Genomic DNA, 18,068 nt, shown 5'->3' on the forward strand with positions numbered 1-18,068 from the left:
AGGTACTGGAGGAGTGATGTTAGTACTGATTGTCTTTTTTTCAGCAGCTCTGTCATCCTTCTTGATTTGTTTCTTGCTAGGAAATTGAGGTGTTGTTGGTTACGTGGGAGACATAGGTGCCTGTGATCAACAGGAATTCTGCTTACAGGGAAAGGTTCTGATGGGAACAAGCCATAGCTGGTGGCTGTACTTTGCTCTGTTGAGCAATGCAGATGTTATCCCTGGAAGGCCTCCAAGGGCTGTGTTTGTGTTTTCCTGGGAGGCTTTGCAGGACTCGGGGTCCATCCTTTTTGAGGCATTTCCCAGGCAAACAGGTCTCCTTTCTGACCAGAGCTGGATTCTGGTTTTCCTGATGGAACTTGCTGTGGCCACTTAAAGCCTCTGCTGCTATTTAGGGACAGCAGGAGATTGAGTGGATCAATCCCATAAGAAGATCCATGCTCCTGTGCACAAAGAGGGAACTCCTGTCCATTTTAAGCAGTGCTGCCGAGGCAGGGAGCCAGGTTTGCCCCAGGCCCTGATGGGAGAGATGTCACTGTTACCACAACCCCAGCTGGAGTCTAAACCAGAATTTTTGCTCTGATTTTCTCTGTAAGAACTGAATAACCACAAGGCCTTTTTTCCCCTCTTCTCTTTTTCTTTTCTTGGCAGCCCCTCAGTCTCTCTAAGCACAAACTAAAAGGGGGGGCTTGTGTTTTTCTGGCTAATGTGAGTCTCAGGTCATTAACCCTTGACAGTTCTTTAATGAATTACTACTAAAAAATTAATTGATTTCTTGGGCTGAAGAGAGATTCATACTGTTGGTGACATAAGTGTAATTTAGATCATCAAATGTGACTATTTGTATAGAAAATGGCATTGAATTTCATCCTGTAGCTCCTGTGCTTTCTGATCTTTTTACACTGTGTTGAGAAACTCATGGCAGGACCACATAAACTGAATTAATACAGAAGGGGAGGTGAGAACTGATATAAATTCACCAGGAGGCCACAGGTCAGCATCCCACTGAGCCTTTGAAGAGAAGAACCTGGCAATCCAAGGTTGCCTCTGCTGAAAACCCAGCTGGTTCCACCTGCCTGTTATGGGAGGATGTTTTCTCTGGTGGCCATACCCCTCATCTGGGAATTTCTGCACCTCTGTGGCTCTTCTAGGGTTTGGATCAAGATTTGCTTTTGAAAATCTGAAAACTTGAGTAGGTTCTTGGCCTGGCAGCAAACACTATGAACTATTGGTTGTACTGGTGATTGATTTCTCTTTATCTTCCACATTATCTACTCCCCCAGATTGCTCCTTACAGCAACTGAGGGCACAAGATAGCATTTCCATCTCTTGCTGCTCGTTTGATTTTGGGTTTTTTCGCCCCTGCTTCATTGGATCTCCCTTGGCTCTCCTTTGGAACTTCAATCGGTCTTTTTCTCCTCTCTTTTAATTTATTTCTCTGTAATGATGGCTTTCTTCTTATTTTGCTTTGAAGAAACACAAACCTTTGGCCAAGAGGTGAGTTTTTATTGCTATCAGTTGTTATTGTAACTCTAATTTGTGCCAATTAATTTAGAAGAGGGACAAACTGCACATTTAAGTATAAAATGACATTTATAAGTCTTAGGTGGTTTAAATATATTTAAAATAATTTTAAAAGATAAACAAGGCGTCTTTTAATCTCTTCCCTTCACAGTGTGATTCTTTCCCCCCTGCCAGAAAACAAAACAATCTCTTTTTTCCCCACTCAGTCTAGTTTTAAATAACCTGTGGGAAGGGGCTTCCGCTCCTTCATTTGAAGATTATTCCAATCTGAATGACCTCATTTGCCCTTTTCTCAGTTTTATCTCATCACATCTATTTTTACCCTCTTGCTCTACATTAAGCTGTTCATCTGCACGCCTGGGAAGAGGAAGAATTAGGGCCTTAACATTTTTGACCACTTAGAGAATAAAAAAAATACAGGAGAAAATCAAGACCCAGGTGCCTGGCTGCTGCCAGAAATGTTCCAGAAAAGACTTGATTTCATCTCTCTGTGCAGTGCCTCCATTCCTCAGCTTCCCCTCAGCCTAACTTATCTCCTGGCTCCCAGTCATTCCTCATTGTTCACTTCCAGGGGCTGTGAGCTCTCAACAATGGAGATCCTACTTCTTCCTTGGCTCTTGGCTCCCTCCTGCCTGCCAGCTCTAGAATTTTCCCTTGGGCATTAGCTGGCCAGGCAGTGTATATTTAGTTCTTTCAACATTTTGTTTTCTCCCTCCTACATCTCACCAACTCCTCAATCGCTCTGCTGGTTTTCTCCAAAACCTCCCAAAATTGGCAGCATCCTGCAGGCTTGTGGTTGTCCAGTGCTGCCCTCAGTCTTCCTCCTCCTGCAGGGCATAGAAATTGAGGTTTTTGCCTGGCTTTTTTCAGTGTTTCCACTGATGTTGGTGCCCTGGATGGTGTGAGAAGGATCCTGTGTGTGCTCAGAGGGGCAGGTGGGCTATGGAGAAGGAAGAGTAAATCTTCCCTTGCACAGACTCCCACGGCTGTTTCCAAGCAGCTCACCTGGAGACAGTGGAATTGTGTCAGATATTGTGTTTGTGTCTCTCTCTTGGCTTTAATGCAGAAATGTAAATCAGAATATCGGGGCCAAGGGGACAAAGGTCATGCCCCTATTGCTGTCCCAATGGCCAAGCAAGTGGTACCAGACACCTTACTTGATTCACCAGAACCTCAATTTTCCCTTCAACCTGTCTGTGTCTTCTGCCTCATGCTCTGAGAAATTGTGGATACCCAATCCTGGAAGTGTCCAAGGCCTGGTTTGACAGGCTTGGCTCAAAATGGGATAGTGGAGGGAGTGGGACTGGATGATCTTTAAGGTCCCTTCCCATCCAAACCATTCCAGGATTTTATGACTATTTCTTTGGTTTCTGTCTCCACAGCTCTGAGATGGGGAGACCCTAAACCCTTCAGGCTCCCCAAGTTTTCTGTAGTATGTGCAGGATTTCAGCTGGGTCTCAGCATCCACCATGTGCTTGGAGGGATCCATGCATGGATACTGGGAGAATGGGAACTTGGAGAAGAGAGAGCTCCAGGGAGATCTTAGAGCCTCTTCCAGTACCTAAAGGGGCTCCAGGAGAGCTGGAGAGGGCCTTGGGACAAGGGCCTGGAAGGACAGCTGAAGGAAATTAGATTTAGACTAGATGTTAGGAGGAAAATTTTGGCTGTGCTGATCAAGAACTGGCTCAGGTTTCTCAGAGAAGCTGTGGCTGCCCCTGGATCCCTGGAAGTGTCCAAGGCCAGGCTGGATGGGGCTTGGAACAACCTGGGACAGTGGGAGGTGTCCCTGCCCATGGCAGGTGTGGAACTGGATGAGCTTTAAGGTCCCTTCCAACCCAAACCATTCTGATTCTACAATCTGAAGAGGAGGTTCAGAGGGCCCCTCATTACTTCCTCCAACTCCCTGACAGGAGGTTGCAGTGAGGTGGGGTCAGTTTCTCCTACCATGACTGCACTGAGAGGACCATAGGAAATGGCCTAAAGCTGAGACAGGGGAGATTCAGATTAGATATCAGAGAAAACAATATTTTCACTGTTTGTCTGGTCAGGTGTTGAAAGGGGCTGTCCAGAGTCACCATCACTGGAGGTGTTTAAGAGGCATCTGAACCTGGCACTGATGGGGTTTGGTGGTTTTGGTGTTACAGTGGCAGTGCTGGGCTCATAGTTGGACTCGACCTTGAAGGTCATGTCCAACCTGGCCTGGAACATGTCCAGGGATCCAGGGGCAGCCACAGCTTCTCTGAGAAACCTGAGCCAGTTCTTGATCAGCACAGCCAAAAGTTTCTTCCTAACACCTAGTCTAAATCTACTTTCCTTCAGCTGTCCTTCCAGGCCCTTGTCCCAAGTCCTTCCCCAGCTCTCCTGGAGCCCCTTTAGGTACTGGAAGGGGCTCTAAGATCTCCCTGGAGATCTTCTCTTCTCCAAGTTCTCCATTCTCCCTGTCTCCATGCATGGATCCCTCCAAGCATGACCTGGATGTTAGCCAGCAGAGGGAGGCTGGCTCACGTCATGGCACCTGGGGAGCAGAGGTGACTCTCTGTGTGCTCAGGCCTGATCGCAGCAAGTCTGCTCCTGCCAGCAGGCCTGGGCCTGTGCTGCCTGGCTGTGTCCATGTCCCAGTGTGTGCATTCCCCATCCAGCCTTGGAGCACTGCTGCAACCCAACCGACCAATAAATCTGTAGAAATTCTACCTGCTTGCTCAACAGACATGATGCTCATCCCAGAGCCACGTTGTGCCAGTTTTTCTCTTTAAACAAACATGGGGTTTTTTGATTTTTTTTTTTTACCCAGGTGCAGCCAGTAAAGCTGTCAGAATTAGAAAAGGACTCTTTGCTGCCTGATGGAATCGTGTGTACAGATGCCAGTTAACCTCCAGTTTCTGTGCTGGGTTGAACTGGGTGGTTGAATTTGCAGGTCACTCTGACATGGAAAGAGATGAGAATTTTGACTTCATGTTTCAGAAGGCTGATTTATTATTTTATTATATATATTATATTAAAAGATAATTATATACTAAAATGATGTTAAAGAATAGAAGAAAGGACTTCATTAGAAAGCTAGAAAGGAATAGAATGTAATGATAATAAAATCTTGTGACTGACCAGAGAGTCTGAGACAGCTAGACTGTGATTGGTTATTAATTAAAAACAACTACATGAGACCAATCAAAGATGCACTTGTTGCATTCCACAGCAGCAGATAATTATTGTTTGCATTTTGTTCCTGGGGTCTCTCAGCTTCTCAGGAGAAAAGATCTTAGCAAAAGGATTTTTCATAAAATATGTCCGTGACACTGGGTGATTCTGGGAGTGACAGCAGAGGAGACCCTGCCTCAGAGCCCAGAGAGCAGTGGGGCTCTGGCAGGTAACAAAAATAACCTGCAAAGTTGTAAACTGGGGAAGGGGCTGCAGCCCCAGGAGTGGCTGAGGGAGCTGGGAAAGGCTAAATCTGGAGAAAAGGAGGTTTAAGGGGGACCCTGTGGCTCTCCACAACTCCCTGAAAACAGATTGTAGCCAGGTGGAAGTCAGGCTCTGTTCCTGGATGAGAGGGATCGGCCTCAAGCTGTGCCAGGAGATCAGAGAATAGGAGCAATTAGATCAGGGAATAGGAAGCAGTTCTTCTCCCCACAGTGTTGTCCAGCCCTGGCACAGCTGCCCAGGGCAGTGCTGGAGTCCCCATCCCTGCAGGGACTTAAAGCTGTGTGGTTGTGGCACTTGGGGACATGGGTCAATGGTGGCCTTGGCAGTGCTGGAGGAAAGGTTGGACTGGATGGTATTTGAGGGCTTTTTCCAACCTAAACGATTCTGTGACCTAAATGTAGAATATTTGATCAAGAGTTACTTGGAAGAAACACATTTGCAGCAACTTTTGGTGCTAAAACTGCACCTAAGAATAATGAGGCCACCACAGCTGCTTCAATAAGTTACAACAGTCTGGTGGAACTTTTTGTCCTACTTCTGGGAACATTCCCAGCTGCATCAAAATTTGTTTAAAGTTGTCCCATACCAACTGCTCCCAGGTTTCTCTTGCATTTCACATTCTTTCTGCATTAGAGGACCAGACTTATTCACCAGGTGTCATCCTGGATTCTTGACTGCACAAGCCAATCTCGTGTCACTGAGATGTGGCCACGAGGCCTGGCAGGGAGGGAGTTCTGACTTGCCCTCCATGAACACCTCAGCGAGCCCACGAGCACATTTGGCAGGTGCCCTTGCCATTTAAAGTTCAGGCAAAGTGAACACTGAAGTCAGAAAAACGTGGCCCTTGGCCAAGCCATGGAAAAAAAAATCAGCACAGATAATCCCAGGTATTTTTTTGCTGTACTTTTCCAGATCTGTTCCCATACTGCTCACAATCCACTCACTCATTTCAACACACTATCACTTTCAAGCTTCCTCAAAGGCGTGAAAAGCCTCTTAATAAAGAGTCTTGCTCTTCCTTATCACATCTGCTTTTGAGTGAGAGGCAGGACAAACGGAACAGCATTCCCATCTGAATCCAGGTCAGGATCAGATATAAGCTGGGAAATGGTGGAGTTGAGGAGCTGAGTGATCACTGCAGTGTTATATAAGCTTTGCTGTAACTCCAACATGTTTTAGAAGATTGTGGTTTTGGGATGAGTTTGGGACCAGGGAAAGGAGGTGAATGGCAGCAAGGACTGTATGTGTCCCTAAACCTTCACTTGCTGCCCGTTCCCATAGTATGAAAACAATTCCTGCTCCGTGGATTGAGAGGTTTGAGCTGGATTAGCCAAACCTTGCAGTCGTCAGGACAGGCAGGAGGAAGAAAAATCTTCAGATCAGCTGCGTGTGGCAAGGGCAAAGGTGAAAACATGGAAAAAAGCAGGAAGTTAAGCACTGGAAGGGGCTGCCCAGGGGGGTGGTGAAGTCCCCAACCCTGATAATGTTCAATGAACCACTGGATGTGACGCTCAGTGCTGTGGTCTCCTTGATGAGATGGTGTTTGGTGACAGGTTGGACTTAATGATCTTGGAGAGGTCTTTTCCAACCTAAATGACTCTGGGATTCTGTGACTGCAGAAGTGAAGAATTTTATAGGCAGGATTTTGAATGGATCTTCTATAACATTGTGAAAACTGATAAGAAGTTTATGTAGGCTGAGATAACATCAGTCAGAAGCAGGTGTTTTACAAGAAGAGATGGCAGGAGGTTTGGGAGCAATTTCAGCCAGGAATCTGTAAGATTTGGCAACATTCCAGATGGAAGTGTTTGGTGTGAAGGAGGTGAAGGTGTTGAGCATGACACGGAGGTCGTGAGCTTGGGTGTTGTGTGAGTGAGGGTTATTCCAGCAGGGAGAGAGGGGCTGTGCTGGGAGATAAGGAGGAGTTCTTTTAGCTGTGATAAAAGGATGCCCAGGGATTTCATGGAGTCTCCCTCTCTGGAGGCATTCCAAACCCACCTGGATGTGTTCCTGTGTCACCTGCTCCAGGTGACCCTGCACTGGTGGTGTGGTTGGACTGGAGCATCTCCAGAGGTCCCTTCCAACCCAGACTATTCCATGATTCTGTGAGAAGTGTTGACAGAGCCACCTCTGGGGAAGCTCAGGAAGGAAAGGAGAGACCCAGCAGTGGAGAGTTGCTCCTCACACCATGAATATCAAGGCTGTGGTCACCAGATGACATCACAGGGATCACAGTGTCAGCAGAGAGGGAATGAGGATGAGGAAGAAGCACCAGGACATTCAGATCCTACCCTGGGCTGAAGGCAGCAAAGCAGAACTGTGGTGGTGTTCACGGGGGTCCCAGGATGAGGGAAGAGATGAGAATGTTGACTCCATGCATCTGAAGGCTGATTTATTATTTTATGATATATAATATATTAAAACTACAATAAAAGAATAGAATAAACTATTTCATCGGAAGTCTAGCAAGGAAAGGAATGGAAAAGAATGGAATGAAATGATAATAAAATCTTGTGACTGACCAGCAGTTCAAGACAGCTGGACTGTGATTGGCCATTAATTAGAAACAACCACATGAGACCAATCACAGATGCACCTGCTGCAATCCACAGCAGCAGATAATCATTGTTTACATTTTGTTCCTGAGGCCTCTCAGCTTCTCAGGAGAAAAAACCTGGCAAAGGGAATTTTCAGAAAATATCATGGCTACACAGAACAAGTGTCAAAAACATGGTGTCCATTGCTATGGAGGAGAACCTGATCTCAGCTGCATGGAGGAGGAGCAGGTGACTTTTTTAGCTGTTGTGTTTTTAAATCACAAGCTCAAATGTGGAATCTTTTAAAGACCCCAAACCATGTCTCAATATGACATTTCTATTCTTTTTCAAACGTTCTTTCAAGTGCCTTGAAAGAGCAATTAAAGTGAAGCAAAACTTCTATTTTGATGCAATGTAATTTTTTTTTACTTTCTCATCTCTCAAGAATATCAAAGGAATGCTATTTGAAGGGTCAGCTCAGGAGGAAATGCAGTGCTTTTGGGGGGCTTTTCACCCCTTCCTTCTCAGTACTTCAGGTGTTCATTCTCAGTAGTCCTTTTCAATTCAATTAAAAAAATATTTTAACCATGGCCTTTGAAGGGTTAGCAGGCAGCCATTCAAGCACTCATTTCTCATAATTTAGATCCAGGACACAAGGAACGAGACAAAAAGGATGAAACAACCTTATTGTAACTTTCTGTGTTCATCACCTTGAGCTTCTTCTCCAGACAGTGGAGAGAAACAACAGTCCCAAGATAGAGTTAATTTGAAACTTCCAGTGAAGGATTAAGGATGTGGAGCTGCTGGAATGAGTCCAGAGGAGCCCATGGAGATGCTCCAGGTGGTGGAGCCAGGCTGGGAGAGCTGGGAGTGCTCACCTGGAGAAGAGAAGGATCCAGGGAGAGCTCAGAGCCCCTTCCAGTGCCTAAAGGGGCTCCAGGAGAGCTGGAGAGGGACTGGGGACAAGGGATGGAGGGACAGGACACAGGGAATGGCTTCCCACTGCCAGAGGGCAGGGATGGATGAGATATTGGGAAGGAATTCCTGGCTGTGAGGGTGGTGAGGCCCTGGCACAGGGTGCCCAGAGAAGCTGTGGCTGCCCCTGGATCCCTGGAAGTGTTCCAGGCCAGGTTGGACAGGGCTTGGAGCAGCCTGGGATAGTGGAAAGTATCCCTTCCCACGGCAGGGGGTGGAACTGGATGGGCTTCAAGATCCCTTCCAAACCATTCCATGGGTTGAACACAGCCTGAAGGACATCCTATCTTTCTGGTGGCTCTGAAGGAGAGCTGGAGTGACATTCTCAGTCACATCCACATCCAGCCTCGAGTACCCTGCCCAGCAGGATTTATTTGCCTCACATTATCCATGCACAGGCTGATCTTTGTCCCGGTTCCCTGGCTGCATAGGATCTCCCTGACCCTGTTTAGGGTTTGCGCAGTTGTGGGGCTGTGACGGTGTTCACAGGGGTTTTTAGATGAGGGAAGAGATGAGGATCTGGCTCCATGTTTGAGAAGGCTTGATTTATTATTTTATGATATATATTATATTAAAACTATACTAAAAGAATAGAATACACTATTTCATCAGAAGGCTGGCTAAGAATACCAAAAGAAAGAATGCTAAGAAAGGTCTGGGGCTTGGCCAGAGAGTCCGAGCCAGCTGGCTGTGAATGGCCCTTAAATAGAAACAGCCACATCAGACCAATCACAGATCCGCCTGTTGCATTCCACAGCAGCAGGTAACCATTGTTTACATTTTGTTCCTGAGGCCTCTCAGCTTCTCAGGAGAAAAAATCCTAAGGAAAGGATTTTTCATAAAAGATGTCTGTGACATGGGACCACCTGACTGTACGACCCCACCAGGACACTTTGTTCTCCCAGAAGAGGACAATCCCACCAGGACACTTTGTTCTCTCCTAAAACATCTGGGAAGGAGTGTTTGTGTCAGAAATACCCCCCATTGTCCCACAGCTGGCAGGGGAGGGGAAGCACTGTCCCTTCTGCTCCCGCACAGTGCCCGAGCAGAGCAGGTGTTCAATCCCAAGGGATCCCGTGAGCTCTTGCTGGCTCATCTGATCAGAGTCTGGCACTGGGATGCAATGGATGGGGGAAATTAAGAACAGTTTAATTGTGCTGAAAGTGTAGGCAAGCAAAAATCGCAGAAAACACCAAATTTAGACTTTGGCCAGGGTGACAGTATTAGCAATGTTACTCTGCATGAGAGGTCAGAGTTTTGCTGACATGAACTAAAATGGAGAATAAGTAAGAACTGGAAGGATATAAATCTTGGGGGTAGAGGAAAAGTAGCAGAAAAAGCAGGACTAATAATAAGTTAATAAGGAGGACAATAATTCAAAACTGGCTCAGTTATTGAACACCTTAAAAAAAATCTCCTGAAGAAGAAGACTATAAGAGAGTGATTTGGACAGGATTTGAAGTGAGGAAGGAAGTCACTATAAAAAAATGCAATTGGTAATGAACAAATGGAGGAATCCTTGAAAAAAAATTGAGAGAACACAGATCAGCTTTGCTGATCTTGACAAGTTGGATGTGAGAGAATGAACTGAGAAACCAACTCTCACTTCCCAAAGGCAGTTGATGTGAACCGGGATGAATAAAGGAGAAAAAACTGGGATAATATCCCTGATAATTTCTTTCTTCCTATTGCTCAAAACCAAAAGGAGTCACTCCAGGTGAGAAATTGTGTCTTCTAATACAATGGAGCAAATGTTGAGGCCCAAATAAGAATACAGCTGTATGGCAGAAGAATTCCAGGCAAAAGGCCAGATAAACACATTATTCTAGAGAAATTTGACTCTTTCTACTGTTTATCAGATTTTACACAGTGCTGGATTTGGCTTGGAAAATTATTTAAAAGCATTTTTAGAAAGAGATATTGTTGGATGAATAAATGCTGTCCATGGATTCAATAATACACATTGAAAAAGTGAGAGAGAAAGGATATATATGTTGGATTGTGGAGGGAGATGATATGATTTAATATATTTTAAAATAACTTTTTTTTAAGAATGTAAAAGACACATTAATAAAAATCAAAATTGATAATCATTTGGAAGGACCTGAGGGTATAAGAAAGGAAAGAGAAATCATATAAAGGGGACTGGAAATGTTAACAATGGTCAGAAAAATTAGATCTGTACTGAGGAAAAAAAAGCCAATGTTTCATTCAAAGGTTTAATAATCTCAGGTAAACGTCTTATTGGAAATTGAAAATAGGGAAATGATGGTGGTGTAGAGGAAATTGACTTGTGCCTTATGGAGATGGAAACTCTGGGATGCAAATGGTTGTTGTACGTATGGAGAACCACATGCTGAACTCCAGAGGTCTGGGCAATAAAATTCCTGTGTATTTCAAAAATTGCCTGCTGTCCTGAGGAAGGACTGGAGTGGTTTTTTGTGGAAACTGGGGGAAAAAACCTTCCAACCCCTGCAGTTTCTGGAACCTGTGGTGAGATCCTTCTCCTGATGTACAGCCTTGAGCTGCCAGGCCAGATCCAGCTGCAGATTGGAACCTTCGAAAGCTCATGGGGACTCTCTCAGAAATCAGCTTCTGGGTGGCAGTTTTTAGGCAGGGCTTGCCTCAGATCCTGGGTTTTGTGCATATTCCTGGTTCTTTAGCTTCTCACTCCAATCACCTGGTTTGCTTCCCTGGATGCTGAACTTTCTCAGCCTCTTCCAGAATTCCCTATTACAGAGAGGAATTCCCTGTTACAGAGGAGCTCACCAGCTTAGGAGATCTCAGCTCTATAAACTCCTTGTGTGCCTGAGCTTCCTCGTCTGAGCTGGAAACAGCCCTGGGATGAGAGCTGGGAGGTACAGGAGCCACCTTATGTGGCTGTAATTAAGGGATATCCCTACCAGACAGTCTCCATGGAGAGGAAAAAGATCTGCTAACATCTGCTCAGCCCATTCCTGATCTTTGTGATCCATATGTGGTTTTGGGATCATGTTTCTTTCATGTAATTAATTGTACAATTTCAGGTTTGAGTTGGGCAAACTGCTCCAGTTTTGCCATGCTCTCTCCTCTGTCTGATGTGATGAATAGAATCATGGAGTCAGAGAATCTCCTGAGATGGAAGGGACCCACAAAAGTCATTGATCCAACTCCTGGCCCTGCCCAGGACACCTCAACAATGCCATCCTGTGCCTGAGTGTTGTCCAAATGCTCCTGGAGCTCTGGCAGCCTTGGGGCTGTTCCAGTGCCCAACACTCTCTTGGGGAAGAATCTTTTCCTGATATCCAACCTAAACCTCCTCCTGACACAGCTCCAACCTTTCCCCCAGGTCTTATCCCTCGTTATTAGAGAGGAGAGAAATAGCACCTCTGTTTATCAATTTCCTGCTACAAACACGCAGAGCAAGTTGGACATCAAACTTCACCTCAGAAGGAAATGCAAAGTTATTTTCCCCAATATTGCCAGAAATGTGAATAAAGGGCAGTGCTGATCACCTATAACAAATTTACTCGGAAATGCCTGGATCAGCACTAGAAACACCCTCTGAAACAAAAGCTTTGTTCCCAATCCTAGAGGTATTTCTGCCCTGTTGCTGGAGCTAAATAATGAAGACTCTGAACCATCCAGATGTGGCTGTTGCTGTCAGATCCTGTCACTGGGGCTGTGACCAGCCAAATGGGCTGCCCAGGGAGGTGTTGGAGTCCCAGTTCCTGGACGTGTCCAAGGAATGACTGGATGTGGCACTCAGTGCTCTGGGCTGGGTGACAAGGTGGGGATCAGTCACAGGTTGGACTTGATGGTCTTGGAGGTGTTTTCCAGTTCAACCATTCTATGATTGAGGGTTGTTGTTTCAATAGACCACAGGTGGGTGTTGAACAGCAAGTAGCAGAACTGGCCTCTCTGCCTCTAGTTTATTGAACTCTCATTTTCATTTTAGGAAAGACAAACCCTACATTTCTTCAGGAAAAGAAAACAGTCGTCTTTGAGTTAGGTCTCGTTTGGTGGGAAGGTGTTTTAATCTCACAGTGGACTGTGCCTATCAGCATCCTGGGGGAGATGTCACAGCATGATTGAATAGAGGGACTCTGAGATGGGGACAACAGGACATGTAGGAAAGGGGTGACAAACAGGAATCACAGTGTCCTTGCTGCTGCTCACCAAAAATCACAGAGTTTATGAGGTTGGAAAAGCCCTATAAAGACCACTGAGTCCAACCCTTAACCCAGCAGTGTCACTAACCCATGGCCCCACACATCTTTGTGTCTCCTGAACATTTTGAGGGATGGTTACTCCATTATTCCCACAGGCAACCTAAGCAGAAAGCAAAACTCACCGCTGAGGAGTTTGAACCAAGTCTTGGTTTAGAGCCAGTCTAGGTAAGGTCTGTCCTGTCTGAGGTCCTGATCCCGGAACCAGACCTTTAGGGCTCGGTCCCTACTCTCTGAACTGATACCAGGAGTTTGGTCCTCAGCGTCCTGAATACACCTTTTATTTGCAATAGTGAAGGCTCCTCTTGCCAAAGGAATAACCACAGAATGCTTGGGGTTGGAAGGGAAACACCAGCTAGTTCCAAAACCCAACCCCCAAAGTTTCTTCACTCTTTTATTGCATGTTGAAGGCACTCAGTTTCATGATTTAAACCCATGGACAATTATGTATCAACTGTAGAGACTTTGTAACAGAATAAATGCTTTAAAAATAAGGAACATTGGGAAAAAATACCCTGATTTTTCAGCAATTTCAGTAGATTTTCTTTCTTTGCACCTGTGGCTGATGGCTGGAAAATGAACTAGATAATACACCTAGAACAGCAGGGAGATTTTCTGTAGATGAATCTGATCCCTGAGACTAATTCTTATCCTCCAGAAGCCTGGGCTTCTTTATTACCTGGGTTAAGTGCACTGTAATCCTTTGCATTGGAGGTTGCACTTGGAAATGCAACTTGGATTGCTGTATTTTGAGATTTGACTTGTTTCAAAATGATATGGACTCAAGTGAAGAAAAATAAGTACATTCTTTTAAAAAAAACCCAAACTAATAAAAGCCCCTACCTACCCTGTTAAAAAATTCTGCCAATTCACCCCCCGCCCCCCACCAAAACTCAGAACAACAAAAAAGTCACATGGGTAAATGAATATTTGAATTTCTAGAAGGAAATCCAGTGATCACAAAAGGGAAGAGCAAATAAGAGCTAAAGAAATTTGAGGTGGGATATTCCGTCAGATCACAGAGCAGTTCAGGTGGCAGTAGAGGATGGATCACACTAAACTGGCATTTCAACGGACCCCAGCTGCCACAGGAACCTGACCCAGTGCAGGCAACCTTTGTAGAACTGCCTTGCCTTTGCTAAATCACAGAATAAATTAGGCTGGAAGATATTTCGGAAGTTCTACACTCCCAGTCTCAGTAGATCAGATGAGCTTTGAGTGTCCTCAGACTTGGCTCTACCTCTGAGGCCCCAGTCTCTGATCATCATCACAAATTATTTCTTTCTCCTACCAAAATCACCTTTTTCCTGCTGCCACTTGTGTCTGCCGTGTCTTAATGCTTTGCTCTTCTGGGAAGAGTCTATCCCAAACTTACACCATGCCCTAAGCAGTTATAGATAAGGATGTGGATGTTTCCAAGTCCTTCTCCAGGTTCAACAATTTCAGTGTCCTCATCATTTCTATCCACATCATGCACTCCTAGAATCATGGATGGGACCTTAAAGACCACTTAATTCCACCCCTCTGCCATGGGCAGGGAACCTTCCACGAGACCAGGTTGCTCAGGCCTGGAGCTCCATCCAACCTGTCCATGAATGTTTCCAGAGATGGAGCCTTTACCCATCCACCCTGCAAATTCCTAACAAAATCCCAGAAGAGAAGGAAAAGAAATTCATGATTTTAGATGCAGTGAATCCAAACCCTCCTAGGAAATAGTTGATGAAAATGTTCTAAGCTGTAGGCGCTGTGAAATCAAGAAGATTATTTGGCACAGAAGGCAGAGTTTGCATCTCCAGCTTCCTTTCTGATCCAGCAGTGAGGAATGGTGTCAATCCCTGGAATCTCCAACACTGTTCCTAACTGGAGGTGATTTTCCATGAGTTTAAGACCAGCTTTGACAAGGACCTGGGTGAGGAAAAGTGAGGAATGGTTTAGGCTCATCCATCCATGGAATAGAATGACACATTTGATATCAGAAATCTCCTTCCCAAACAATTAAAAACTTAAGGCCCTTTTGATAACTCTTTCCAAGTAATTTAAGTAACAAATTGTTTGAAGAGAAAACATACATTCTATCCATTTTGGTCTTCTTTTTTTTCAGATAATTATTAAATATTCATAGGGAAATGGGTAATCTGCTTTCCAATTCAACACTTTTATCTTTTTATGAATCAAATTTCTCAAAGTTTGTAATTTTCCTTACATTATTTTGTCTTGGTCAGACCATAAATATTCCTTGTTAATTAAGATCACTTTGATATATAAAAAATATTTTTCTTCATCAAAAAGAGTATGGAGCAAATTGAAATGAGCTTTTTTTAGAAAAAACATGGTTAAATCTTCAAACTGATTCATCTTCCTAGCTAGAAACACTCACCTACTCTGGGAAAAATTCCACATGAAATAATTATGTTTATTATTTCCCTGGAAGACAAACCTGGAGTTTTCAACAACTTCATTCCAAATGTTTTGGTGGTCTGTAAATTTTTCTTCTGTCTGAAAGAAATGACTTTGCAGAAGTAGAAGCTGCAATTACTTGTATGGGAAGAGAAATTTCCAGCAAAATTCTGCACCCTGATAAATCGAAAAAAGTCATAAAAAATTGACACTGGGACTGTTCAGGTGAGAGGAAAGACACAGATTTTAGTATTAAGTGAGATTAATGAGCTGTCAGTGCTGGATGGAGTGGATTCTTGATTATTTAAAGTAATTAAGTCAAGTCTGGAAGCTCCTCATAAAGTGATGCTCAATTCCCTGGATGGAGTCACATTCCCTGACAGCTCTCCTGCCTTGGCTCAGGCACCTTCTGGGTGACTCCTGGATTCCTCTACTTTTTCTACATCCCCAGCAGAGAGAAGGAGGAAAAAAACTTTCCAAAATAAAAGCAGTGCAAGGGACAGAAGGTGAAGGCTGATGTGAGCAGATGTTAATGCTGCAAGTGAAGGGGCTCTCCAGGAGAGTGGAGAGGGACTTTGGACAAGGAACAGGAGGGACAGGACACGGGGAATGGCTTCCCACTGCCAGGGCAGGATTAGATGGGATACTGGACAGGAATTTTTGACTGTGAGGGTGGGGAGTCCCTGGCACAGGGTGCCCAGAGAAGCTGTGGCCGCCCCTGGATCCCTGGAAATGTCCAAGGCCAGGCTGGAGCAACCTGGGATAGTGGAAGGTGTCTCTGTCCATTGCAGAGGGTGGAATGAGAAGATCTTTAATGCCCCTTCCAACCCAAACCATTCCATTAGGTTTTAGCTAAGAGGTCACACAGCTTCCTCTGCATGAATTCCAACAACAGAGGTTTGAAAGGTTGAGAAGTCCAGGACTTCCCTGTCTGTAATACTTTAATCTTCTCAAGATTTCATTTCAAACTGTGATGTTAAATTGAGAAACAGGGACCAGCCTCCCTGGCACAGCCCTGAGTGTGTAGAAAGGCCTCCATGAGGGGTTCAGTCCTTCCCATGGATGGACTCCTATAAATATTCCTGTAGAGCTGTGACCTGTTATACCCAATGTAAGCCTAAAAGGAGATGACCTTCGTCCTCTGGCTGAAGGATCCCACAGGAATGGCCTCTGGACCCTCACAGATGTGTCCACAGCTGGGAAAGCAGAGCTGTACAAAGAGGACTGCAGCAGCTCCTACACTGACATTGCATTTAGAAGATTCCTGTTAAGGATCTGAGATGTAAACCTTGCTGGATTTATTCTTGCAGGATCCCCAAATCCCTGCCCTTGTAATAGAAGCCCTTTATGACCCTGATCTCTCTGCATGGAATTTGTTCCTACAAAAGAATGTGCTCAGTGCTGGGAGTGAGAGAGGTGCACAGGCTGTGTAAGTAGTGGAATCACAGAATCACAGTCACAAAGGTTGGAAAAGACCTCCAAGATCATCAGGTCCAATCTTCAAGAATTCCAATCCATGCAGGAGTGAGATTTTTCACTGATTTTGCACATAAGTCCGACTGATTTTTTGTTGTTGTTTTCATATGTGTCTTTTTTTTGCAAGTAGGAACTGAGAGACAAAACAGGAAGGTTCTTACAGGTGAATTATTACAAGAGAAGTAATTTCCAATTATTTGTCATTCACGTGCTTGTCTGACTGTATTTCATGCTCAAATCTCAGTGATCCAGCTGCTGAGCATCATTCTGAAACTGTGACTTTACATCTGCCATGAACTTGAAAATTTTGGGTTTGGGGCTCTCCAGACTTTCTTGTTAATATTCCCCTGAAAAAGTTTTTATGGATCTCACCCATCTCTGTCCTGAGTAAGGGGCTATGAGCCAGGTGAGAAGTGACAGATCCACGCAAATCCTTCAGAACCATCATCCTTACTCCAGTCCCACTGATTTCCCTGGAGTCCAAAAGAGAAATAAGATTCCAAAGCATTTTAATGAGTGGGTAGGATCAGGAAAGTTTTCCAGGTCTCTGCAGGCCTTTATTTAAGAGAGGAATTGCATTTCCAGTTGTACTGGTGTGATTTCACAACAGAGGCAGATTTATGCTGGAGTTACACAGCCACAAGGAAAAGAGGGATTGGACAAATTGTGGCTAAAGCCCCAGTGGATTTGAGAGCCTTCTCCAGCAGCTTAGGTAGCTTTTCTTTCTATCCTTAGCAACACAGCCCTGCTTAACCCTCCAAGCTGTGGTCAGTCATTTTGAGGCCAGTTTGATTGACAGCAGGTAACCTGTTAACATTTTTCCCTGCCTTTTCCAGTGTGTTTGATCCTGCAGGTGGCTGGTTGGATGTGTTGTTTTTCTAAATTATTATTCGGTTGGTTTTATTTTTAATCCCTTGGATATTCCGTAAGAAAAAGTCATCTTGAGCCAGAGGGATGAAGTATTTCAATGTAAGTACAAGAATATGGATTGAGAGTTTTATTTTTTCTCCAAAAAGATGTATTTGGGTGAGATGAGCATTTTCCTTTGCAGATTAACAGTAGCATTCCCTTCCAACTCTGACCCTTCAAATGGATAATATTAAACTCCTCTGAATGGGAACTGTTCATATTTTCTTTTTTTTTGGTGGATATATGGATTTGTAAGAGCAGATCTGACAGACCCTCTAGGCTGGGGTGGGTAAACAGTTCTATCACCCAAAACTCAAGGAATAATATTCCTTTAAATTAGTCATCCCATAACAATCCTATGAAATTATTCCCTAAGAAAAATAGTATTAGGAAAGCATGTTATGGTTTGTCCTGTATTTCATTTTTTTCTGTACTCCCTACAATATGATTTAAAAACTTGAAAAATGTACGATAAATCCTTGGGAAGCAGTTTAGATTTCTGGGAATGCAGTCAGCATATTGTGGATCACCATTTGTCCAGTCACTACAATTTGGGTAATGGCTTTGTTTGGAAATGATGCTGTCACTGTTTGAAAGCTCCAGTGTGGGGCTTGTGGAGAAA

Source organism: Geospiza fortis, unplaced genomic scaffold, assembly GCF_000277835.1.
Source record: "Geospiza fortis unplaced genomic scaffold, GeoFor_1.0 scaffold106, whole genome shotgun sequence".
Taxonomy (NCBI): Eukaryota; Metazoa; Chordata; class Aves; order Passeriformes; family Thraupidae; genus Geospiza; species Geospiza fortis.